The sequence below is a fragment of the Rana temporaria genome, chromosome 6, assembly GCF_905171775.1.
Source record: "Rana temporaria chromosome 6, aRanTem1.1, whole genome shotgun sequence".
NCBI classification, from domain to species: Eukaryota; Metazoa; Chordata; class Amphibia; order Anura; family Ranidae; genus Rana; species Rana temporaria.
In genome coordinates this window covers 87,491,991-87,519,070 of record NC_053494.1, presented here as the reverse complement: position 1 = coordinate 87,519,070, position 27,080 = coordinate 87,491,991, and the positions used below count along the sequence as shown (strand labels likewise).

The following is a 27,080-nucleotide window of genomic DNA, read 5'->3' as shown; positions in this document are numbered from 1 at the left end:
CGACATTTTTTGGAATATGTACCACCCACTCCAAAAAAAGCAGCACCCACACGGATGTGTGTGGTTTGCTGCTCCAAGCGCGACGCCAGCGGAAGGAAAATTCGCAAAGAAACGCGCTACTGTTGTCTCGACTGTGATGTTGGACTTTGCGCCATACCGTGCTTTAAGGATTTCCACACCTGAGACATTTATTGAATTATCATTTTGCACCCCTGTTTGACCCCCCAAAAAATCAGAGTATCTGAATATATTATTTGTTAAAATTTATTGAATAAAAACTATTGTTATTATTAAATTATTATTTGTTATTATTTATTATATTATAATTTATGATTTTGTGTTTCAAACTTTGTCATAGTCTATTAGAGACTCTGGTTTGGACAGATTTAGGTGAGTTATTCCTAAGAATTGCAGGCCTGCAATCTAAAACGCCAAATTTCCATGCAAAATAATGGTACCGCTTTCAGCACCTTTTTTCAGAAAGAATCATACCGCCAGGGAGGTTAAAGCGGGGGTTCACCCTTAGAGGGCACTTTTCCCCCTTAGATTCCTGCTCGTTATTACTAGGGGAATCGGCTATTTATTTTAAAATATGTGCAGTACTTACCCGTTTACGAGACGCATCCTCTCCGTCGCTTCCGGGTATGGGCTTCGGGAATGGGCGTTCCTTCTTGATTGACAGGTTTCCGAGAGGCTTCCGACGGTCGCATCCATCGCGTCACGATTTTCCGAAAGAAGCCGAACGTCGGTGCGCAGGCGCAGTATAGAGCCGCACCGACGTTCGGCTTCTTTCGGCTACGAGTGACGCGACGGATGCGACCGTCGGAAGCCTCTCGGAAGGCTGTCACTCAAGAAGGAACGCCCGCTCCCGAAGACCCATACCCGGAAGCGACGGAAGAAGATGCAGCTCGAAAACGGGTAAGTACTGCTTATATTTTAATATAAATAGCCGATTCCCCTAGACCGAACGAGCAGGAAGCTAAGGGGAGATTTTTTTTTTTTTTTTAAATGGGTGAACTCCCGCTTTAACACTGGCCAGAAATTCCTGTTTGTTTGCCTTGTGTTTTTTTTCCTCCTTTACAATTATGTAACCAGGAAGCATGATAATTTGTCATTGGTAACAGAGTATATTTGCTGTACAGATTACCTCTGTAAGGCTGTTTAGTCATATAATTAACTGCAAGGAAACTACATTATTTCTCAACGTAGGGTTGGACTAGTAAAATAAGAGGTGGCATCACACACCCATACCTATTTACACTGAACAAAGAGTCATTACTGTGCTGCGGAGTCTCTGGAGTCAGCTGCAATTGTAAGTTACACTTCCAAGCATTGCATTTTCTTCAATGATAATATCTGATAATCAATTGTATCATTTAAGTCATGTTGTATTGATTTTCTGTCCACCCTAATCTGTTGTGAACCAATATAACCTGATAATGCAGAAAATTGTTATGTTGGCAAAGCAAGCAAGCAGTTATTTTTTTATCTGCTATATGGTATGAAGGTTTGTGCCGTATATTAGACCTATATGGACAGAGGAATGATCCTGATCAGTGTAATTCTAATAGATGAGAAGGCTGCATAAAGTTATTTATAAATAAAGGAGGCGATGCGTAATAATGCAATATGTTCTGAAAGTAGTCTCTACTTAAAATACGTTGTATCCATAAAAGGTTAACCACTTCTATACCAGGCACTTGCACTCCCTTCCTGCCCAAACCAATTTCCAGCTTTAAGCGCTGCCACTGTTTAAATGACAATTGTGCGGTCATGCTACACTGTACCCAAACAGAATTATTTATCATTTTGTTCCTACAAATAGAGCTTTCTTTTGGTAGTATTTGAGCACCTCTACGGTTTTTATTTTTTGCTAAAAAAAAAAAAAAAAAAAGATGTATATATGAAAAAAAAGTTTCTTTTGTTTCTGTTATACAATTTTGTAAATAAGTGTGTTTTCTCCTTCACTGATGGACACTGATAAGGCGGCACTGATAAAGTGGCACCAATGAGGTGGCACTGACGGACACTGATGGTGGGCACTGGTAGGCGGCACTGATGGGTGGCACTGAAATGCAGCACTGATGTGCATTGATAGGTGGCACTGATGGGCACTCATGGGTGGCACTGGTGGGCACTGAAATGCTGCACTGATGGGTACTTATGAGTGGCACTGATAGGTGGCACTGTTGGGCACTGATAGGCAGCACTCCTGGGCACTGGTGGCCACTGATACGTGGCACTGATGGGCACTAATATGCAGCACTGATAAATGGCACTGATAGGCATCACTGATGGCACTGGCAGGCATTGGGAATGGGCACTGATTGGCAGCTGCCTGGGCACTGATTGGTATTTCCCTGGTGGTCTAGGGTGGCATACCTGGTGGTCCAAGTGTTGTGGCCTTCCCTGGTGGTCCATTGCGGCATCCTGGTGGTCCTGGGTGGGCATCTGAGGGGGGGCTGCGCTGATAAACAATCAGCACAGACCCCCCTGTCAGGAGAGCAGCCGATCCTCTCTCCTCTACTCGCACCTGTCAGACGTGAGGAAATCCGATCAACAGCTCTTCCTGTTTACATTGTGATCAGCCGTGATTGGACACGGCTGATCACGTAGTAAAAAGCCTCTGTCAGATATCGGTATAGCGGTGTGTCAGACTGACACGCCACACCACCGATTGCTGCGATGCGTGCCCCCACGGGCAAGCGGCGGCTGTTATCCTGCTGGACGTCATATGACACCCAGTCAGGATAACTGAACCACCGCCCGGCCACCATTCTGCTATAGGCCAGGCTTGAAGTGGTTAAAGTAGTATTTTAGGCGAAATCTAACTCCCTCCTCTTCCTTACACATATGTTGACTAATCTGTGAAAGAAAAATCTGTATACTTACCTATTTTCAACTCACTTCAGTCTGGTCATGTGATCAAGCTCCTATGTGTCAGTCAGCGGCGACTGCAGAGGAGAGAATGGAGCGCCAAACAATGGTTAGGCTATAGGAGCCTATGGGTGACGTCACCACTTTACCACTTTATCAGCCACCACCAAGCACTCTCTTCTCTTCCCTGCAGCCATCACTGGCTGACAGAGGGAAGATCACATGACTGGAACAGAGTGGGCAGAAAATAGGTAAGTTCTATACATGCATACTTTCTTACACAAATTAGTCAGCATAGGTGTTAGGAGGGGGAGGTGGCATTTTAAGACTAGTTAGGGTTTAGTCTGTTATTCTAATTTAAAATTGATTCTTCACTATTCTGATTTTATGTCACCTTAAGCTAAGAACTTTAGAGATCTTGGCCCGGATTCACAAAGCACTTACGCCGACATATCTCGAGATATGCCGCGTAAGTGTAAATATGCGCCGTCGTATCTATGCGCCGTGGCCACAGAACTAGATACGCCTGAAAATAGGCTTCATCCGACCGACGTAACTTTCCTACGCCGGCGTATCGTGGGCGCATATTTACGCTGGCCGCCTCATTGCAAATATGCAAATGAGGTAGATACGTCGATTCACGAACGTAGTTGCGCCCGGCGCATAATATACGTGGTTTACATAGGTCGTACGCCCAATGTAAAGTTATTCCCCATCTATGAGGCGCAACTCATGCAAAGGTATGGACCAGGGAACAGCCGTCGTATTTTACGTCGTTTAGGTACGTCGTTCGTACATAATTAGGGCTGGGCGTAGGTTATGTTCACGTCGTAGGCAGTGATCTGTCGTATCTTAGGGAGTAGTTCCGACGTGATTCTGAGCATGCGCACAGGGATACGTCCACGGGACGGCGCATGCGCCGTTCGTTTTTAAGTACTTCTATGACGCTTGGCCCATCATTTGCATGGGGTCACGCCTCATTAGCATGGCTCACGCCCACTACCACCTATGCTGGCTTACGCTGAGGAAACCCAGCGTATCTTTAAGAGCGAGTGGGAGCAAGTGCTTTGTGGATCCAGTGCTTGCATCTGTGCGCTACGCCGGCGTAGCGTAAAAGAGATACGCTACGCCGCCATAAATATGCGCCAATGTATGTGAATCCGGGCCCTTGTATTTAAAGATCAGGCATAACCCTCTTTGAGTTTCCAGGTATACTTAGCAGGAAAAGTTTAATGCTGATTATAGGATTAAATACATCAGAGTGACTCTTTGGATCTTGGAGTTGACATTACTACTCATTAGGATGGAAGAAACGGCAACAGAATCACCTGTCTACATGGTACTAAGGACTGGTATATATTAGGAAAAACATTGCCATAAGCATTTCAGCCCAATTTATCTGAACATGGGAAAGTATTCATTCGGTATAACATTTCCAAACTCAATACCATAGGCTTATAAATGTGGTCCTAAATGCCATACAAATTGCCATGCCACAACATTGTAAAAGACTGGTGTAGAGGTTCTGAATCTGAATTTAAAAGCCTGGGCAGTTGCCCAACCCTTACAAGGAAAGAAAACAACACAAAGTACAACATGCCTAAGAACTTTAGACAGGAAGAATGATTGCATCCAGAGTACACTTCTGTGCTGAATGACAAAATAATGTCTTTTAAATCCACAGATTTGAAAAATAAATAAAAATGGTATTACCATGGATTAGTGATCACTGGAAATAATAGGATCTAATAGGCAAGCATCGCTAAATGCACATGTAAGAATTTCATCAAATGTGAGTGGCAGCAGAAGTCACTGAGCTGAAAAGCAATAAACCACATGCTGAAAAGGGTTAAATGGATACAGAATATGATAAACCACCCTTTTATGAACAGAGCATAGTGAGCAAGGGGCAGACAAACCTTATGTTGCATTGATAAAATTACGTACTAGATATCTAAGCTTTTGAAAGCATTTAAACTAATTTAAAATTATGCTATTTACTAAGATTAATGTCACTTGTTTTTAATAGTCTGCCTATACCAGACATGTCCAAAGTCTTTTTTTGGTTTTGAACGGCGCGTCTGGTTGTTTGGACATATATCTTTTGTGGCCCCCGACGATATCCCAGCGCCAGGGCCACAAATATGTATATGCCCGCCTCGCACAGGCTCGCAGCGTGGCCATTTCAATAGGAGTAAAACAGCCGCCTGGGACCTCCCCCTCCTTCTCCCTCCTGCTGCATATCCCTCCCCTGCTCTGACTCCCATTGAGAGTCCACAATGTGAGCCTAACAGCTCCACCTCCTTCCTGACACACGTCTCCGCCCTGAATAAGCTCATATCAGGGCTTTCAAAGGGAGTCAAACAGCCGCCTGGGACGGCCCCCTCCACCTCCCTCCTGCTGCACATCCCCGCCCAGAATAGGCTCACTTCATGGGCTTTCAATTGGATTAAAACAGCCGCCTGGGACCGCTTCCTCCACCTCTCTCCTGCCACACAGCTAAGGAGTGGCGCGGTGTATATCTCTGCAGGGCAGTCCTAAGTGGGCGGGCTCAAACACACTTTGAGCCCAAGATAATAAATTCTGAACACGTAGACTCAGTGGAAATGGAGGGAGAAAAAATAGATCCTCATAGTGTAGTATATCCAAAGAATTTATTAAAAAAACACTTTAAAAACTTCACAGCAGGCACTAATCCACTTTTAAAATTCTCACAGCAAGTCACTTCATCATAAAAAAACGGCATCAAAATAAATATATTGTAAATAAAATATACAGCCAAGGAACAAACCAAAGAGCTGGAGTATATGAGTGTGATGGCGTTTTAAGAATAGCTCCACCCGACATGTTTCTCCATAACTGGCTTTAACTGGGAAAGGAGTCATTTTTTTATTCCTTCCTCTATTTAGAGGTCATATATCAATTTTTCCTCACTTGTAAGTGGGTTTAGTGCAGAGTTTTCCCCCCTTTGTTTTTTGGAAAACCACATTTTCCTGTCTGATGAGGCTGAGATGATGGGCACTGGTGAGGCTGCATTGATGGACACTGATAAAGTTGTTGTTAATATTTATTTTTGTAACTTAATTTTGCATAAAACATTTAACAGTGTAATTTCACTGAGGGCGTGTTTAGGGGTGGAATCAGTGGTGGGGCAGGGTAGGGGTTGGGTGTGCCAACTGGTGGCGATTAACTCCTATGGCCTGGCTAGTAGCTCAGGACTTGAAATTTTGAGCCCTGGTGAGTGCATTCCTGGCAATGGTGAGTGCATTGCTGGCAATGGTGGGTGCTGCATTTATGGCAATGGTGGGTCTGCAGATGGGCACCTGTGAGGCTGCAGATGGGCACTGACCCTTATTTTGCTTCACAGTTCTTTATTTAAAAAAAATAATCCTGAAACTTCGATCTTAAAGTGATATAAAGTGACAGACGGTCGTTTTTTGTGATAGAAAAAAACGACGTTTTATGTGATGAAAAAAAATGAAGTTTTTCAAACTTCATTTTCAAAAACGATGGAGCATACACACCATAGTTTTTTCCAAAAGCTCTAGCAAAGTGCGGTTACGTTCAGCACGTACAACGGCACTCTGTTCCATTCAAACTCGCGTCCTAACTTGCTTCTGAGCATGCGCGGGTTTAAAAACGTCGTTTTAGCCTACACACGGTAATTTTTTATGACACAAAAAACGACGTTTTGAAAAACGACAAAAAATTGAAGCATGCTTCAATTTATTTTTTGTCGTTTTTTTTTTTTTTTTTTAGAAGACATAAAACAACGTTTTCCCCACACACGGTCATTTAACCACTTGCCGACCGCGCACCGTCGTTATACGTCCACAAGGTGGCTCTGCTGGGCGAGAGCACGTAATATGACGTCCTCTCTCCCAGCCGCCACTAGGGGCGCGCGCGCCCGCCCCCCGCTCGCCCCCGACTCCCGTGCGTGTGCCCGGCGGGCGCGATCGCCGCCGGGCACACGCGATCGCTCGTTACAGAGCGGGGACCGGGAGCTGTGTGTGTAAACACACAGCTCCCGGTCCTGTCAGCAGGGGAAATGCTGATCTTCGGTTCATACAATGTATGAACCGAGGATCAGTGTTTCCTCTAGTGAGGCCACCCCCCCCCCCACAGTAAGAACACACCCAGGCATACTTAACCCCTTCCCCACCCCCTAGTGTTAACCCCTTCACTGCCAGTGGCATTTTTATAGTAATCCAATGCATTTTTATAGCACTGATCGCTATAAAAATGCCAATGGTCCCAAAAATGTGTCAAAAGTGTCCGAAGTGTCCGCCATAATGTCGCAATACCGAAAAAAAAATCGCTGATCGCCGCCATTACTAGTAAAAAAAATATAATAAAAATGACATAAAATACCCCCTATTTTGTAAACGCTATAACTTTTGCGCAAACCAATCAATAAACGCTTATTGCGATTTTTTTTTACGAAAAATATGTAGAAGAAAACGTATCGGCCTAAACTGAGGAAAAAAAATGTTTTTTTATATATTTTTGGGGGATATTTATTATAGCAAAATGTAAAAAATATTCATTTTTTTCAAAATTGGCTCTCTATTTTTGTTTATAGCGCAAAAACTAAAAACCGCAGAGGTGATCAAATACCACCAAAAGTAAGCTCTATTTGTGGGAAAAAAAGGACGCCAATTTTGTTTGGGAACCACGTCGCACGACCGCGCAATTGTCTGTTAAAGCGACGCAGTCCCGAATCGCAAAAAGTACTCTGGTCTTTTTTTACATCACATAAAGCGACCGTGTGTACGGGGCATTATACGCCAATAAATATGCTATATCCAAATAATACGCCCAAGCTCATCTATTCACCACACACAGCCACAAAGGCAAGAGAATTCTTGTTGGGCAGTGTATTAGTGCTTGGACTTAACACACTCAGACCGAATTTTTATGGTTCAAAGAATGTCAGGCAAAATGGTTGGCCCTCACGCATGTTCACTTAATCAAATCTGGCCCTCTTTGAAAAAAGTTTGGACACCCCTGGCCTATATGGAGCACATTTATAAAGCATTTATAAAGCATTGAATGTGACTTTCACCAAACATTCACTGGTGGTGAATTAGTGAACATTTGATGAATGTGATGTTCACTGCTTTAAAAATATACTGTAGTATACCTTCCATATGATATAACATAACTAGAATTTCCAGATTACCATAGTACAGTAAGAGTTACCACAAGCATTCAGAAAATATTCAACTTGTATAAACATTTCAACTAAGATTTTTTTCAAACATTTGTTTCCACCTATACCTCTGGAAAGTGCCAAGGAGGCAAGAGGGAGAACACATATGTATCATCGGCCGTACTGGGTATTTTTGGTTGCCCATAATAAAATAAATAAGTGCATAATCTCTGCACATGGCACCTATATAGAAAGTTAGTTAAAGTGGAACAATAATCAGAAAATGAAGTCCTGCTAGATCACTCCAAGCTGGCCCCTTTTGCAGATATAGCTATGTAAAACATTACAAAAAAGTGTCCATGCTGTTTAAAATCCATTAATATTCTGTCTCACCCTGTTATGCACATGCTCAGTTGCTGAGCATCCATTTTTGGCATTGTGCTAAAAATTTGAGCCACTAGAGGCCAATTGGCTGACAGCCAAAAGATATACGGCTGTTCAGGGACACTGGGCTTTAGCAAAATGGCAGCCTTAGGCAAGAAGCAACAGAAGCAATGCTGGAGCAATATACAGCACACATCAATTTTGGTAGAAGAATTATTAGCCCCGGTTCACATTAGACCCCACATGTGAATTGCACAGGAACCAAACCGCATTCCTGTTAACCACTGCAGCCTCGGAAGATTTGGCTGCTCTATTTTCGGTGCCATTTTTTGCCATACGGCACTGCGTCGCTTTAACTGACAATTGCGCGATCGTGCGATGTGGCTCCCAAACAAAATTTACATATTTTTTTCCCACAAATAGAGCTTTCTTTTAGTGGTATTTGATCATCTTTGCGGCTTTTATTTTTCGTGCTATGGCTGACGGCGGTGACATTATCTATTCCAAGGCAACCCCAATTGAGCTTGTCCACCTTCTCACCAGTGACACACCTGGCCAAAAATCAGCATTACACCTATTTCCAATAAATACATAGGTTTAGGAGTTACACTGACGCTGTGTCGGCTTCAGTTTGGCGCCTTTTTGGGCTTGCTTGGATTTTTGGAGGTGGTTCAGTCCCGCTGTGTGTCCCCCCGTTCACTTGCTATTAGGGGATTGTTCTTGCCATCGCCTGGATATTTGCCGGTTCAGCCGCAAGTCTATTTACATGGTGACGGTGTGACGAAGGGACCAGTCCCAAAACACGTTGGGCCTCATTGGACTACTGTGGAAAAGTCACGCACCAATGTATCAACTATGTTTTTAACAATTTTTGTATAAATTGTCCAATAGATTTTGTAAATTATTACTTTGTTTAAAATCGAGTCGTTACCTTTAAAGTCCCACCTTGGTTTTTTTTCTCCTTTCTATAAGCAAAAAAAAAGCGAAAATTTAGAAAAAAACACCATGGGCCAGATTCACATACCTCGGCCAACGTTGCGCCGGCGTAATGTAATTTCGTTGGCGTAAGCCAGCGTAAGTGTAAGTGGGTGTGACCTTATGCAAATGTTGATCCGAGCATGGAGCAGTGTTTTACGCCCGTCGTATCATGCTCACAACTACGCCGGCGCTACTTCCTGGGATACGCCGGCCCACCGGCTTACGCCGAGCGCATAAATACGCCCAGCCATACGCCCGTCCGGCGCAAAAGTACATCCTGTTTGTTTCCCCCCCCTGAAGCAAGGTACTTTTGCTGAGCGATGGCGGCAGCTGGAAATGGAGGCAAGGACAAGAGTAAAAAAAACTTTAACAAGGAGGAGAGGGCAATTATTATCAGGGCAATTGCCAAATATGATAAATTCCTCCATGGTGCCCACAGTACCCAGACCAGCAGGGCATGTAAGAGGGAGATATATGAGGAGATCACCCTGGAGGTCAATGCCGTGGGTAACGAGACCAGGACCCCCAACGATGTGTAAAAAAAATCAATGACCTGAGACGTCGGGTCCGTGACAAGTTGGCCCTTATGAGCAAGCACGCCAGGGGCACAGGAGGAGGACCAGCCTGTGATCTGCGGTTGACGGATGAGGAGGAGGTTGTCGCCCAATGTCTGCAGCGGGATCAGGTGGAGGGATTCGACTCCGGTGACCAGGCCTTGAGGTCAGGTAAGTGTGTTTTATCTCCTATCCGGTGTGTAGCATGTGAGGGGGTGGAAGGGAACATGTGACAAGTGTTTGGGTCCACCAACATGTGAATGCTTTGTGTCATCCACAGATGTGCTGGAGGGAGCTGGGCCGTCGTCGGCTGCTGGGCGACCCACGCCATCCCAGGAGGAGAGTGCCCACACCTCTCCTCTAGAGGAAGTTATGGAGGAGCACGGGGACCTGGAGGAAGTGGTCTACCTCGTTGAGGATCGTTGAGGATCCCATCATCCCTGGACCCTCCCAACCCTCTTCCCTCATCAGGGGAAGCCCCTCACCCTCCTCCCACCCTCCTCCCACATCAGGGGAAGCCCCTCACCCTCCTCCACCATCAGGGAAAGCCCCTCAAGGGCCTCCCCATATACACGGCCCCAAGCCTCTCCTGCCCCCAGGAAGGCTACAGTACCAGCAAGACCAGGGGTGTTCCTGAGTCCCTTCAGGAAAATCTTGCCAGGGATCAGGCCCGCCAGACCTGCCATATGGGTGCTGTAGCCAGGGATTTGCGACATGTGGCAGACAGCCTGGCCTCCTCGGCGCAGATTAACGACAGTCTGCAGGATATCAGTGGCAACTGTGCAGCTGTGGTCACCTGCGTTAGTGATCTGCAGGCAACAACCTCATGCCTCGTGGCAGAGGTCAAGAGCCTGACAGTGGCTGTAAAGGCCAATAGTGCTGCCATTGAGGCGGAGGGGAGGTAGAGGAGGCGCCACCAGCAGCACACCACCACCCGCCAACTGCGGATGCAGGCTTAAACAAACGTGGTGCTCACCCGCATTGCCCTGGCGTTGGAGGGCAGGCAGCCCGCACCTGCCAGGAGTGGCAGACCTGAGGATGAGCCTCCTCCTGATGCCCCACCACCCCCACCCGAGGTTCCCCCCAGACAACTAAGGAGCCAGACATAGCCCACGACGGGGCAATTGATTGCCTTTTTTTTATTTTTTAATGCTCAGGTTATGAGCCTTTTTTCCCCCTTTATGCTCAGGTTATGAGCCTTTTTTTCCCTTTATGCTCAGGTTATGAGCCTTTTTTTTCCCTTTATGCTCATGTTTTTTTTTTGTAGTGTATGCATACGGTGAGGAGTGCAGGCTACAGTGTGACTGGTGTGTGAATGTGGGGGTGACATACCTGCCAGCAAGGTGTGTCACCCTGGGTCGCCGGGGAGCGGTTATCCCCACGACAGTGTGAATGTGGTATGAATGGACAGCGACACTATTGGGGCCTTGGCGTGGCGTTGCTGCTACCAAGTCCTGCATGGTGGACTTGGGCTAATCCAATGTGATGTGGATGTGGTGTGTGTGAGCTAGGGACCACAGTGGCGTGAATGCGTGCATTCTCCTTGTGCCATGATGAATGTGTGTTTAACGTGCAAAGATGCGTTCCACGAGGCAACTCCTGACTGCTGTTCCCTCAGCAGATGGGTGAGCCTCGAACAGGGGAGGACTGTGTGGTTGGGGGGTCAGGTCATCACATATGTCAATCTCCAGGCCCTTTCTTATGACGTAGTTGTGCAGCACGCAACATGCACCGATGATCTGGCACACAAAGTTTGGGGAATACAACAGGGTCCCCCCGGACTTATCCAGGCATCAAAAACGGGACTTAAAGAGGCCAAATGTGCGTTCCACCATTGCACGGGTACGTATGTGTGCAGCATTGTATTTTCTCTCTCCTCTGGTTTGGGGATTCCGGTATGGAGTCAGGAGATGGGGCCCAAGTGCATATGCAGAATCATCTGGAAGGGAAAAGACAGGAGGATGTTAGCCGTGCATGTGCCCCTCGTGATGTGTGCATCATGGGGTCGGACAGTCATGCCTGACACCCATGTCACTCACCAACCAGCCAGCTGTCCCTGTACACATTCTGTTTGAATTCTGTTGGGATGGTGCTTTGACGGTATATGTAGCTGTCGTGGCTGGCCCGGGGTGTTTGGCACGGACGTGCCATATGAGGCATTGGGCATCGGCTATCACCTGTACGTTGATGGAATGCCAATGCTTACGATTGCGGTATATGTGCTTTGTGGCACGGGGGGGGGGGCGTAGTGCCACATGTGTGCAATCAATGGCCCCCACGGTGCGTGGGAATCTGGCAATTGTGTAGAAATCCTGCATTGCCTTCTGCCGCAGATGCTCATGGGTGGGTTTGATTATGTGGTGGAACATGCATGTGAGGATTGCAGGGACAACCTGGTGCACACATCTGCTCATGCTGGATTGTGACATCCCAGCCACAATTCCACTTGTACACTGAAAAGATCCACTGGCAAGGAAATGCAGTGTTGCCAGTACCTTGACCAGTGGCTGCACTGCATGTGAGCGTTGTGTCTTGCTGGTGATGTCATCATGCAGGGCTTTGGCTAATTCCAGGATGGCAGCAGGGCTGAATCTGAAGACGCGATACACCTCCGATTCACACATGCCAAAGATGTTCATGCGCTTTCGGTATATCCTCTCCCGTGCACTCCTACGTGCCTGTGGACACAGTAGTAGTGCTAGGACCACGGCTGCCCCTGGCATGTTGGCATACAGATGTGTTGTCCTGCAAGTGTGGTTGCTCAACTCGTCCGTAACGGTGCTGCTGCAGCTGCTCTCCAGCAGACCTGTGCACGTCTGTTGCTGAGTTACACCAGCTTTATGAGGGATAACTTTAGGCCGGACGTACAACTTACGCCGGGCGCACGTACATTCGTAAATCGCTGTATCTCCCTCATTTGCATATTTGAATAGGAATTTAATGGGAGCGCCAGATGCGTCCAGCGTAAATATGCGCTCACGACACGCCGGCGTAGGAAAGTTACGTCGGTCGAAAGAAGCCTATTTTTAGGCGTATCTAGTTCTGTGGGTACGGCGCACAGATACGGCGGCGCACATTTAGACTTACGCGGCGTATCTCGAGATACGTCGGCGTAAGTCCTACGTGAATCTGGGCCCATATCTTTTACTTTTTGCTATAGTAAATATCCCAATTTAAAAAAAATATATTATTTTTTTCCTCAGTTTAGCCGGATATGTATTCTTCTACATATTTTTGGTAATACAAATTGCAATAAGCGTATATTGATTGGTTTGCGCACAAAAAGATTTATGGGAAAGATTTATGGCATTTATATGGCTTTTTTATTTCTTTTACTAGTAATGGCAGTGATTTGCGATTTTTTGCAGTATTGCAACATTGCGGCAGACAGGTCGGACACTTTTGACACTATTTTGGGACCAGTCACATTTATACAGCGAACAGTGCTATAAATATGCATTGATTACTGTGACTGGCAAGGAAGGGGTTAACACTAGGGGGCGATCAAGGGGTTAAATGTGTTCCCTAGGGAGTGATTCTAACTGTGGGGGAAGGGGACTGACTGGGGGAGATGACCGATCAGTGTCCCTATGTGCAAGGGACACACCATTGGTCTTCTCTCTTCCTGACAGGACTTGGATCTCTGTGTTTACACACAGAGATCCACGTCCCTGGCTCTGTAACTGCCGATCGCAGGTACCTGGCGGACATCGCGGCCACCAGGCACGTGCATCGGCACCCGCGGGACGCGGCGGGCACACATGCCCTTTAGCGCCCAGGAGGCCCGAGGACATCATATTACGTCCATCCAGGATGGCAGATCCACCTTGTGGATGTCATTTGACTATACGCCAGTATTGAAGTGGTTAACTGACAATTGCAATGTCATGCAACACTGTGTACGCAAATTAAATTTAGATACTTTTTTCACATAAACAGAGCTTTATTTTTGTAGTATTTGATCGTATTTTTTATTTTTTATTATATAATCGACAAAAAAAGAAGGAAAAAAATATATTTTTTACTTTCTGCTATAAAACATATCCGATAAAAAAAATCGAATTTCTTCATTTATTTTGCTACATGTCTTTGGTGAAAAAATAAAATAAAATCCCAATAAGGGATATTGATTGGAATGTGTGAAAGTTATATTGTCTACAAACTATGATATAGATGCTGATTTTTTTTAGTAATGGCGGCGATCAGTCACTTATAGTGGGACTGAAATAGTACTGTGACATTGACTGACGCTGGCTGGGGATTACACTAAGGGACAATGACAACAATAGTAACACTAATACAGTGATTAGTGCTAATACTGTACACTGTCACTGTACTAATGACACTGGCTGGGAAGGGGTTAACATCTAGGGGCAATCAAGGGGTTAACTGTGTGTCTAACAATGTGTAATGATATTATGTGCTGCTTTTTACTAAGCAATCTTGTTGTTTTTTCCTTTGCTTTGCAGGGTAATAGCAAGATTGCCTGTTAGTGTACAGTGCTCTGTGTTGTGTACAACACAGAGCTCTTTTCCATGAATTATGGAGCTGATCAGTGGGTCCTGGTGATCAATCATTGGCCAGGACCCACTGATAGGCTTGCCGCAGTACATGTGTGTGGACCGGTCTGGTAGCGGATATACAGTATATTGAAAAAAAAAGATGGCTGATTGAAAGGTTAGTGTCTGCAGATGAGAAGCTGAACAGGGATCAGTAATATAAAGCTTATCACGGTCCACTATGGTGTGTGTAAGAGCTTTCTCACTTAAAACTGTTTGCTCATCTATTATCACTCAACATAATCATTACTTTACACTCTAAGCTGGACTCAGAGTTAGGCAAGCCATAGATGATTCAATTTTGTTTCCTATAGTCACTAGGGTGACCACCTGTCCCGGATTGCCCGGCACAGTCCCGCATTTTGCAGGTCTGTCCCGGGCACATTAATTCCAGGACAATACAGTGTCCCGGAATGAAACTGACACAGCCACCCCCCACCCCCATGGCCAATCTGATGCCCCCAAAAAAGGCTGCCACATCACCGCTTTACTCACTGACAGTACTTGCCCTGGCCGGGAATGCCTGGAGGAGCACAATCCCGCCCCCTGCTTGTTATTGGAGAAATAATAAATCCCGGCTTTTGTGTCCAATCACTGTGCTGTGATTCATTACAGCACAAGCTGATTTTTGGGAAGGAGGGTGTCCCTGAATGGTGGTTTGGAAATGTGGTCACCCTAATAGTCACTGGTTGCAGGAAAGAAAATCACTTGATTCCTCCATCGACACAGTGTTCATGGGGGAATTCCTCCCACAGAACTACTGAGTTCTCCCAGCAGAGGCGTGGGGCTGGGGCAGGGGGGGTGGGTGAGTGGAGCTGTCCCTGCTGGGAGAACACAGGCTGCTAGCAATAAACACATGTTTAAATCCGACATGCTTTTTGGTCTGGTATGGATTTTAAGGGGATGGCGTGGGGTCCCCCCAAAATCCGTACCAGACCCTTATTCGAACATGCAGCCCGGAAGGTCAGTTAAGGGGGTGGGGACAAGCGAGCGCCCCCCTCCTGAACCATACCAGGCCCTCAACATGGGGGGTGCTTTGGGGCAAGGGGGGCCCTGTGCCCCCCACCCCAAAGCACCTTGTCCCCATGTTGATGAGGACAAGGGACAAGGGGAGAAGTAGTCAGAATAGCCCCCGGGAGCTGCTTAATAAATTACTTTAAAAACCTGTGTAATGTGTTTTATTTTTGACACTTTTTCAGGTAAATGGGTAGGGGTACAATGTACCCCATACTCATTCATATAGGGTGGAGGGCTGGGATCTGGGGGCCCCTTATTAAAGGGGCTTCAGATTCGGATAAGCCACCCACCCGCAGACCCCGACAACCAATGGCCAGGGTTGTGGGGGAGAGGCCATTGTCCTCATCAACATGGGGACATGGTACTTTGGGGTGGGAGGAGCAGGGCCCCCTACCCCAAAGCACCCACCCCCCATGTTGAGGGTATGCGGCCTGGTACGGTTCCTGACCTGCCGGGCAAGGCTCGGATAAGGGTCTGGTATGGATCTTGGGGGGACCCCCACGCTGTTTTTTCGGCTTAGGTTTTTTTTTAATTTGCCGTGGAGTTCCCCTTTAAGATCATCAGAGCACAAGTCACATGTCAAAATTGGATCATGCAAGACGGCAATCTGACTTTGATCCGACTTCAATTATATTCAATGGGCTAAAGTAGGATCAAAGTCAGACCAAAGTAGTTTAGGGAGCATTTTCAAAGTCGGAACGACTTGTGTTGGACCAGTTAAGAGGGTTCCCTATGGGAGCCAGAAAAGACGTCGCTCTAGGCAAAGGAAGTCTTGATAATGATCCACCTCACAGAGACCACAGGTGCAGGCAATGCATATAGCAAGGCAGAAAAAGAGTTTTTCTGGACAGCCGCACTCCAAACAAAAGTTGCCTTTATTAAAAATAAAACAGCACTACAAGCCACAGCAAACTGGACAGCTGACGCGTTTCACACTATTTCTAGTGTTTAATCATAGCTGACTAATACACGAAAACATTTCAAATAAATACCACTCTTGAATAACCATGTGACTGGAGGGAGGGATGGTGAGTTGCATCTAATTAACAAATTAGTGATCATTTGAACCTCCTTTGAAAGGGTGACCAGTCAGAATTTGAAAAAGTAAAAGCAAAAAGTGTGGTGTTAAAATAAATGGATTCAAATAGTACGTGTATATATTTATACGTGTCATGACAGCCTGTGTAAAAGCTATAATTAAACACTAGGAATAGTGTGAAACGCGTCAGTGTCCAGTTTGCTGTGGCTTGTAGTGTTGTTTTATTTTTAATAAAGGCAATTTTTGTTTGGAGTGCGGCTGTCCAGAAACAAACTTTCTTTTTCTCCCTATGGGAGCCGTCTTAACTGGACCGTGTCGGACCAGTTAAAGGGGTTGTAAAGGTAAATGTTTTTTCACCTTAATGCATCCTATGCATTAAGGTGAAAAAACATCCAATGGTACCCCCCCCCCCCCCCCGAGCCCCCGTTTTACTTACCTCACCGCTCGAAAGTCCCGTGCTCGTCCCCGTCATCCTCTTTGGTTCTCAGTCTGGCCATTGATTGGCTAGGTTGGAAGGTTTGATAGCAGTGCAGCCATTGGCTGGTGCTGCTGTCAATCACATCCAATGACGCGGTGCGCCGGGGGGCAGGGCCGAGTGATACAGTCACTATGCCCACTGCTGTATCACGGGAGCGCGCCTGAAAGAGCTTTCCGCCATGCTTGCTCGCTCGCATGAAGGTGGAAAGCTCTTGCGAGGGAGGAGCCGAGACAGCTGCCGAGGGGCCCCAGAAGACGTGGATCGGGGACTCTGGGTGCAAAACAAGCCACACAGTGGAGGTAAGTATAACATGTTTTTTATTTAACCAGTTCCCGACGGCCGTACGAATATGTGCGGCCGCAGGGTGGCTTCGAATCTCTAACAGGACGCATATATGCGTCCTGCTCTTTCCTCGTTCCCCGCGGGCGCTCCCGAGCGCGCAGCGGGGAACTTCTGTACTGGCCGTGTCCCCTGGACACAGCCAATCACAGATCGCGCTAAATAGCCAATCACAGCGGCTATTTACAGCGCGATCTGTGTGGCCAATGGGAGATGATCTCAAATGTAAACATATGAGATCATCTCTCATTGCCGGCTCTCTCTCCTCACACAGACAGCGCGTTTGTGAGGAGAGAGAGATACAGTGAGTGATACAAAGTTGTTACAAAGTTCCCAGCGCCCAATCCAGTGCCCAGTGATTCCTGTGCCACCAGTTTCCACTTGTGCCACCAGTTCCCACTTGTGCCACCAGTTCCCACTTGTGCCACCAGTTCCCACTTGTGCCCACCTGTGCCCAGTGATCAGTGCCCACCTGTGATCAGTGCCCACCTGTGATCAGTGCCCACCAGTGATCAGTGCCCATCTACCGCCTCAGTGCATATCAGTGCCCACCTGTGCCACCTCATTAGTGCCCATCTGTAACGCCTCATCAGTGCCCATCTGTGCCGCCTCAACGCACATCTGTGCCGCCTCATTAGTGCCACCTGTGCCGCCTCATCAGTGCCACCTGTGCCGCCTCATCAGTGCCACCTGTGCCGCCTCATCAGTGCCACCTGTGCCGCCTCATCAGTGCCACCTGTGCCGCCTCATCAGTGCACATCTGTGCAATCTGTACACATCTGTGCTGCCTCATCGGTGTACATCTGTTCCGCCACCTGTGATCAGTGCCCATCTGCCGCCTCAGTGCATATCAGTGCCCACCTGTGCCACCTCATTAGTGCCCATCTGTAACGCCTCATCAGTGCCCATCTGTGCCGCCTCAACGCACATCTGTGCTGCCTCAACGCACATCTGTGCCGCCTCAACGCACATCTGTGCCGCCTCATTAGTGCCACCTGTGCCGCCTCATTAGTGCCACCTGTGCTGCCTCATTAGTGCCACCTGTGCCGCCTCATTAGTGCCACCTGTGCCGCCTCATCAGTGCACATCTGTGCAATCTGTACACATCTGTGCTGCCTCATCGGTGTACATATGTTCCGCCACCTCAGTACACATCTCTGCCACCTCAGTACCCATCTCTGCCACCTCAGTACCCATCTCTGCCACCTCAGTACCCATCTCTGCCCATCTGTGCCGCCTCAGTGCACATCTGTGCCACACCACTGTGAAGTCGCTAGCAACCATGTCGAAACGTCTCTTTTCCCTTGAGCAGGCATATCAAATTATTTCCGCGCCTGACGAGAGCAACGGGGAGCTCTCTTCTTCCGATTCCTATTCGGAGTCTGATTCGGATGTCGACTATGAGCCAGTCTACACCAGTGAAACAGCGACAGGCTCAGAGGGGGAAGATAGGCAGCCCGCCAAAAGAAGGCACTCTGGTGAGGAGGCAGTGGCATCCACCAGCACCGTCATGCCATCCACCAGCCCCGTCATGCCATCCACCAGCCCCGTCATGCCATCCACCAGCCCCGTCATGCCATCCACCAGTCCCGACATGCCATCCACCAGCACCGAAGTGCTATCCACAAATACAGAAGTGCCATCCACCAGCACCGCAGTACCTCGGCAACAAAGGCCAAGGACCCATGCAAGCCTTCCCTATGCCCTTCAGTACCCCTTGTGGCTTCCTCCTAATTCCGGAGAAGCCAACATTCCCCCTTCCACTGCCCAGCCAGGAGTCCAGGTGGACACGGACAATTTTTCACCAATACATTTTTTCGATTTATTTTTCACCGAGGAATGCTATCTAGCATTGTGGCCCAGTGCAACCTTTATGCCCAACAATTTATCACCAACAACCCCACATCATCTTATGCCCGTCCCTTCCAGTGGAGAGACCTAACAGTGGAGGAGTTCAGGATTTTTTTAGGCCTCACCTTCTGCATGGGACTCAACCCAAAAAATGAAAAACATTCCTTTTGGTCAAAACGCCCCATTTACCACATGCCAATTTTCTCCGCAACAATGCCCAGATCCCGATATTTTATAATCATGAGGTTCCTCCACTTCAATGATAATACACAGTGCCTTCCCCGAAATGACCCCAATTTTGACAGGCTTTTCAAAATTCGCCCCTTATTAAATTATTTTTCGGAATTATTCCCCCAAATATATACCCCGGAACAACACATATGTGTAGACGAGTCCCTCGTTAAATTTTGTGGCCGACTGAAAATAAAACAGTTATCCCAAGCAAAAGAGCCCGCTATGGGGTGAAGATGTACAAGCTATGTGAACGAGCCACAGGGTACTTGTATTCCTTCTTGGTCTACGAAGGGAAGGACACCCAGCTGAATCCCCCCGATTGCCCAGACTACTTGGGATCAAGTGCAAAAGTTGTCTGGCAACTCATCACCCCCCTCCTGGATAAAGGATACCACCTGTACGTGGACAACTTCTATACGTCTCTTCCCCTGTTCCACAACCTGCACCGGAAGAAGACGCCAGCATGTGGCACGGCCAGAAAGAACCGGAAAGGCTTTTCTCAAAGCCTTGTAAATAAGAAGCTGAGGAAAGGGGAATCGGCAAGTGTGTGCAACAAGGAGGTTCTTGCAGTGAAGTGGAGGGACAGAAGAGACGTATATATGTTGTCCTCCATCCACAACGATTCCTTTGTAGAAACCCGCAGAAGGCGTGGCACCACCATCCAAAAGCCCACCTGCATCCGGGACTACAATTCGTTCATGGGGGGAGTCGACTTAAATGATCAAATGATGGAACCATATCTGGCCACAAGACGCACGTACCATTGGTACAAGAAAGTAGCTATTTATTTTTTTCATTTGGCGGTCTACAACTCCCATATTATTTACCGCAAATCCACCCAAAACCCCCTACCCTTCCTTGGCTACCTGGAGGAAATTACCACTACCCTGATATTCCCGACCAACCTACCCCAAAACATCCGATCAGATGTTCTAAGTCGGCTCTCCGAACGGCACTTCCCGGATAAGGTCCCTCCCACAGCATCAGGCGGAATAGGTAAAAAAAAATGTAAAGTGTGTGCCAGTGAAGGAGTCAGACGAGAGACAGTTTATTATTGTGCCGAGTGTCCTTCGCAACCAGGCCTCTGTGTAACTGGCTGTTTTAAACGTTACCATACTAAACTAAATTATTAGTTTAGTATGGTAAACATAATCCTCCGTTCCTGCCTTCACACACCTTCACACCCCTTATGCCACTGCCTGCTTTGTAACTGACCCCGGCTTGTTATTGGACCACGCTTCTGCCTAACGATTTTGTAATACCTCTGCCTGATCTGGAATTGACCCTGGACTGTTTTTCGACCATTCTTATGCCTAACGATTCTGTAATGCCTCTGCCTGATCTGGAATTGACCCTGGACTGTTTTTCGACCATTCTTCTGCCTAACGATTCTGTACTGCCTCTGCCTGATATGGAACTGACCTCGGACTGTTTGACCATGCCTTTTGCCTGCCTCTTAGACTGATCTTGTACCCTGCTACTGGACTAGTGGGATTCAACACATGGGTCTCACATATGTGAGGGGCTCCAGAAAAGTTTTTCTGGATGAAGAAAACATTTTTTTTGTTTTCTCATCCTAGATCAGGGTATGGTTGCCCGGAGGCTTCAAAGAGATTTGGGTGGGAGAAGCCTCTACCCCTGTCCCCATTCTGTCCTGAACGAGGCCCTACTTCTGCCTGCTGCCTGTAGGACCTATGCCATCATGCCTCTGCCTGTTGCATGAACTGACCACCTGCACTAACCCTGACGGGACAGTATCCCTGCCTGGACGTTGCTGACCAAGTCCCTGCCTGCTGCCTGGACCAGTGCTATCCTGCTGTGTAGAACTGCGCTACTATTACCACAGGTAATCTTTTGTTTACGCTTTGCTCAGCATAATGTATTTTGGGGTGTAATTCTTGGTATGTGCATACTATGTTTCTCTGGAACACCTGACGGTGTTCCTTGCATGTTGGGCCCCTGTATGTGGTCAGGCTGTGTAGAAGTCTCACACATGGGGTATCGTTTTACTCAGGAGGAGTAGCAGAATGTATTTTGGGGTGTCATTTTTGCTATGTACATGCTATGTGTTGGAAATATTTTATCAATGGACAACTTTGTGTAAAAAAAATGCGTTTTCATTTTTTTTCCACATATTCCAAAAACGTCTGGAAAAAAATTAACTGTTCAAAAGACTCATTATGCCTCATAGATTATACGTTGGGGTGTTAGCTTTCCAAAATGGGGTCACTTTGTGGGTAATTCCATTGTCCTGGTGTTCCAGGGCCTTCAAAAGTGTAATAGGTAGTCAACTAGTTAGATGTGCAATTTATGCTCCTAAAACCCCTGATGGCGCTCCCTGCATGTTGGGCATCTGTATGTGGCCAGGCAGTGAAAAAGTCTCACACATGGGGTATCGTTTTACTCAGGAGGAGTAGCAGAATGTATTTTGGGGTGTCATTTTTGCTATGTACATGCTATATGTTGGAAATATCTTATCAATGGACAACTTTGTGTAAAAAAAAATGCGATTTCATTTTTTTTCCACATATTCCAAAAACTTCTGGAAAAAAATGAACCATTCAAAAGACTCATTATGCCTCATAGATTATACGTTGGGGTGTTAGCTTTCCAAAATGGGGTCATTTTGTGGGTAATTCCATTGTCCTGGTGTTCCAGGGCCTTCAAAAGTGTAATAGGTTGTCAACTAGTTAGATGTGCAATTTATGCTCCTAAAACCCCTGATGGCGCTTCCTGCAGGTTGGGCCCCTGTATGTGGCCAGGCAGTGAAAAAGTCTCACACATGGGGTATCGTTTTACTCAGGAGGAGTAGCAGAATGTATTTTGGGGTGTCATTTGTGGCATGCACATGCCATGTGAGAGAAATAAGCTATTACAATGACACTTTTGAGAAATTTTTTAAATAAAAAATAAAAATCTTAATTTTGCAAAGTGTTTTGGGAAAAAATTACAACTTCAAATAACTCACAATGCCTCTTACTAAATACCTTGGAATGTGTACTTTCCAAAAAGGGGTTATTTGGGGGGCATTTGTACTTTTCTGGCTTGTTAGGGTCTCAAGAAATGAGATAGGCCTTTAGTACATCAGGTGTGATCATATGTGATAATTTATTATGATTTGCACTATAGCTTGTAGACTCTAAAACTTTCACACAGACCAAATAATTTCCCAAAAATTTGGGTTATTTTTATCAAAGACATGTAGCAGTATAAATCGTGGCCAAAATTTATGAAGAAAAATTAATAATTTGCAAAATTTTATCACAGAAACTAAGAAAAAAACGTTTTTTTTCCAAATTTTCGGTCTTTTTTCATTAATAGCGCAAAAAATAAAAAACCCAGAGGTGATCAAATACCACCAAAAGAAAGCTCTATTTGTGGGAAAAAAAGGACAAAAAAATCATTTGGGTACAGTGTTGCATGACTGAGTAATTGTCATTCAAAATGTGAGAGCCCTGAAAGCTGAAAATTGGTCTGGTCAGGAGGGTGTTTAAGTGCCCAGTATGGAAGTGGTTAAAAGAAAAAATATGTAACTTTTGGGTTCCTTTAAGACGGCTCCCATAGGGAAACATTGATTTTCACATGAGCTCCCAATGTCGGGGCGTTTGTCGTACCAGTGTGATCCCAGCCTTAATCCATATAGCACTTGGTCCCATTCTCGTCAGTAGCCCCATTGTCCCCAAAACACAACTTTATATGCTGAGTGCTGACTTTAGCTTCACCCCCTGTTGAAGCACAAATTACAGGCATTTATGTGAGCGGAGATACAGCCAGTACAGAGCCACGCACCCCTTTATAAGCTGGGTGAGCTGTCACCATTATAAAAGAACAATCAGCGTTGCTTGTTCATTCATAATAATAAAAGATGACGTAGAGCTGTGTTTCTGTGAGAATTATCTTCTGACACCCTGTTTGAAGTTAAAGCAATCACAGATAGATTACATAGGGCTGCAGCTGTGAATGATGTTACTATTATGAATGAACAAGCTGCACTGATCATTATTATTATTATACAGGATTTATATAGCGCCAACAGTTTACGCAGCGCTTTACAATATAAAAGGGAGACAATACAGTTACAATACAATAAAATACAAGAGGATTAAGAGGGCCCTGCTTATTCACTTATGTGACAGATCACTCAGAGCTGTGGCTCTGTGTCTATCAGTGGCTGCTTTTACACATACACAGCCCGGCTGAAGGATCAAACATCGCTATGGAGCTCTGTGACCCTTCACTTTTATAAATGAACAAAAAAAGATGACGGGCCGGTACCATGTATGACACAGCCCGACACTGCTGATCGCTCAGTCAGCATCAATTGCAGCACATTGGCCTATAGGTGCACATTGATATCCAATGGAAACCCCCAATACGACATAGAAGCATTGGAATGCATAATTGTAGAACATGTGATTACTGTTCTTGTATGGTAAAGGGGGATAGGGTGGTCTTGCCCACTGGAAGGACCATCGGGTGCAACTAATCTGATGCCATGGGGTGATCTATGTCATTCTATGCACCTGTGGGTCCTTCTATATTGGGAAGACCATCCGTACTGTCTGCAGGTGCTTGCAGGACCATTTTTTATGAAATGTCTACGTATCATTTAAAAGCCCCCATTGGGACAATAGGGACCCAAGGTGCTTGAGATGTTGGGTAGTGGAGATGGTTCCTAGCAGCAGCAGAGGGGGTGACTATGAGGCCAGGTTACGTGAGCCATGACACGATGCGTTATGACATGTCACGCATGCTCAGTAGAGCTCGGGTAGCCATTTTAAGAGACAATAAAAAATGTTTGGGAAAATGTGCCACCACTGTGTCATAAGCCTTTGAAGCAGCCAAAATTACCAGCAAAACTGGTCAGGCTCCAGCCCTGCTGCCCACCTCTACCCCTTGAGGTGATACCCAGCATGGAGCTATCTGCATCTATACGATAAGTATTGCCTGTCTGCTAGGGATTGTTTTGTGTACAAGTATCTACTGGTACTGTGACTATGCACAAGACTTTATATGCCTATAATGCCCTATTCCTTTCACCGTGTATGTGGCATTGTGTATATGTGTCAGCTGGCACTGAGTAAGCTAAAACCTGGATGTAAATCGTTTGAATGATGAGCAGCCTGATACCTGCAACATGCTTTGCTTCAACACATACAGTGCCTTGCAAATCCCCCCCCCCCCCCCTGGCTTTTTACCTATTTTGTTACATTACAGCCTTTAGTTCATTATTTTTTTTTAATCTGAATTATATGTGATGGATCAGAACACAATAGTCTAAGTTGGTGAAGTAAAATTGGAAAAATATATACATAGAACTATTTTTCATAAATAAAAAAACTTAAATTGGCATGTGCGTATGTATTCACCCCCCTTTGTTATGAAGCCCATAAAAAGCTCTGGTGCAACTACTAATTACTTTCAGAAGTCACAATTAGTGAAATGATGTCCACCTGTGTGCAATCTAAGGTTGTATCCCTTTCCACGGAGTGGATAGATAAACTCCCAGACCACTCTTCCGCTATCTCCAATGTACTCTGGTCATTCAGACACCAGGAAGGAGTAGATGTACCCCGTGGCACAGTCACAAAGTTTGTACATTTTAACCCCATACTGGGCCCTTTTGCTGGGGATAAACTGTTTGATGCCCAGCCTGCCTGAGAACTTTACAAGGGACTCATCCACGGCGATATTCAGTTCTGGGGAAATTTTTCAGAGAAATAATTTAGGAGTGGCCGAATTTTAAAGTTTGTCAAAAGCTGGGTCATTTCAGGGAGGGCACTCGGTGTTGTCATTATAGTGGAGGAACCGCATAATCAGAAGGTATCTTGATCTTGGGATAAGGGATGAGAAGAGTGGCTTGTGATGGATGGGTTTGGTACAATTGTGTTTTTTTTGAGAGTCCCATCGTAAAAGTTAGGCCTAAGAAAATGTTGAATTCCTCTAAGGTTGGTTCTCTCCACTCAAAGGGATGGGCGTAACTAGAACCAGGGTTGCTTACTATGTACTGCTGTGCGTAGAGGTTGCACTGGGCCACAATGGACGATAGTAAGTCTTCGGTGAAAATCAAATGAAAAAAGTCAAGCATGGCAAAATCATTGGTGTTCTCCTGGACACCTGGCTGGGTGGTGAAAGGGGGGGGGGGTATTTGCTGCTGCGGAATTAGGGGGAAGCCACAGGGGGTTTTGAAGGGCATAGGGAAGGCTGGCATGGCCCCTATCCCTTTGGGGCTGAGATGACATCCTACTGGTGCCTGGCCTCTGTTGCAGTGGCACTGTTCGCGAGGTGGACAGCACTGCTCACGAGGTGAACGGCATTACGCTGCTGGTAGTAGGTTGCTGCTCCACGCCAGAATGCCTTGTTTTCAGAGGCACACGTTCTTCTTCCGATTCTGTATCAAACCCACTGCTTGTAACGGGTTCATAGGCTAAATCCGAATCGGACTGAGACTCCCCGGTGCTCTCATCGGTGATGATTAGATGCTAGTAGGCCTCCCTGCTAGTAAAATATTTTTTTTGCCATACTGGTGGCTGGTGAGTCTGCACTGCAGAGCACTGTGGTGGCACTGGTGGGCACAGTCTGCACTGGTGGCCCTGATATGGCACTGATGGGCACAGGCGACACTGGTGTGCATTGTAGTGGCACTGGTGTGGCTCTGGTTGCACTGATGTGGCTCGGATTAGCACACAGGCGGCACTGGTGGGCACTGGCAGCATTGGTGGGCACAGGCGGCACTGATATGGCACTGCAGTGGCGCAGATGAGCACTGATGGGCACAGGTGGCACTGATGTGCACTGGCACTGGTGTGCACTGGCACTGGTGCAGCTCTGGTGGCACTGATTAGCACACAGGTGGCACTAGTGGGCACTGGTGCGCACTGGCGGCACTGGTGGGCACAGGCGGCACTGATGTGGTACTGCAGTGGTGCAGATGAGCACTGATGGGCAGAGGTGGCACTGGTGTGCACTAAAGTGGCACTGGTGGGGCTCTGGTGTGGCTCTGGTGGCACAAGTGGTACAGATGACACAGATGTGGCACTGTTGGGCACTGCTAAATACTCAGAGTTGGCACAGATTGCTCTCCCCTCACGCTGCATTGGTGTGAGGAGAGGAGAGCGATGAACTTGTAATGACCCTGCTTCCTTGCTTTGTTTACATTTGTGATCGCTCCGTCATTGGACAAAGCAATCACGTGGTAAAGGGCCGCTGTCATTGGCCCTTTACCGCAATCCAGCGAGCACGGATGTTCCTGTGTGCGTGCCCCAGTGTGCGCGGGAATGATTCTCTGGGAGGACGTCCATGGATGTCCTCCCAGAGTTAAGGAACCGCCCTGTAGCCGTAATTTGTCTATGGGCCGGTTATTAAATGGTTAAATGAACCTATTTATAAAATAAATAAAATAAAACCCCTTTAAATGACAACATTTTTAATGATAGTTCTTTAACAGAAAATGCAACCTGAGAGTAGGTTCCCTTGGTTGTTTAGTAAATACATGGCAGTAAGTGGATTATAGAGCATGCCACTGGCATTTTCACTTAGAAAATGAAAATTAAGATTTTTAGTTATAAATGTTAGTTTTGTTAGTAAATACATAAGAATGTATCGGCACAATTTTTTT

General features: G+C 46.4%; 1 protein-coding gene across 1 annotated transcript in view; it reads left to right on the top strand.

Annotated features, from left to right (window-relative positions):
* The first annotated feature begins 1,211 nt into the window (after positions 1-1,211).
* LOC120943596 (lipopolysaccharide-induced tumor necrosis factor-alpha factor homolog) overlaps positions 1,212-27,080 on the top strand; it is a 116,340-nt gene continuing 90,471 nt past the window's right edge. Inside the window, exon 1 of the mRNA XM_040356972.1 lies at positions 1,212-1,312. The gene's annotated coding sequence lies outside the window, so the exon portion shown is untranslated. The remainder of the gene's footprint in view (positions 1,313-27,080) is intronic.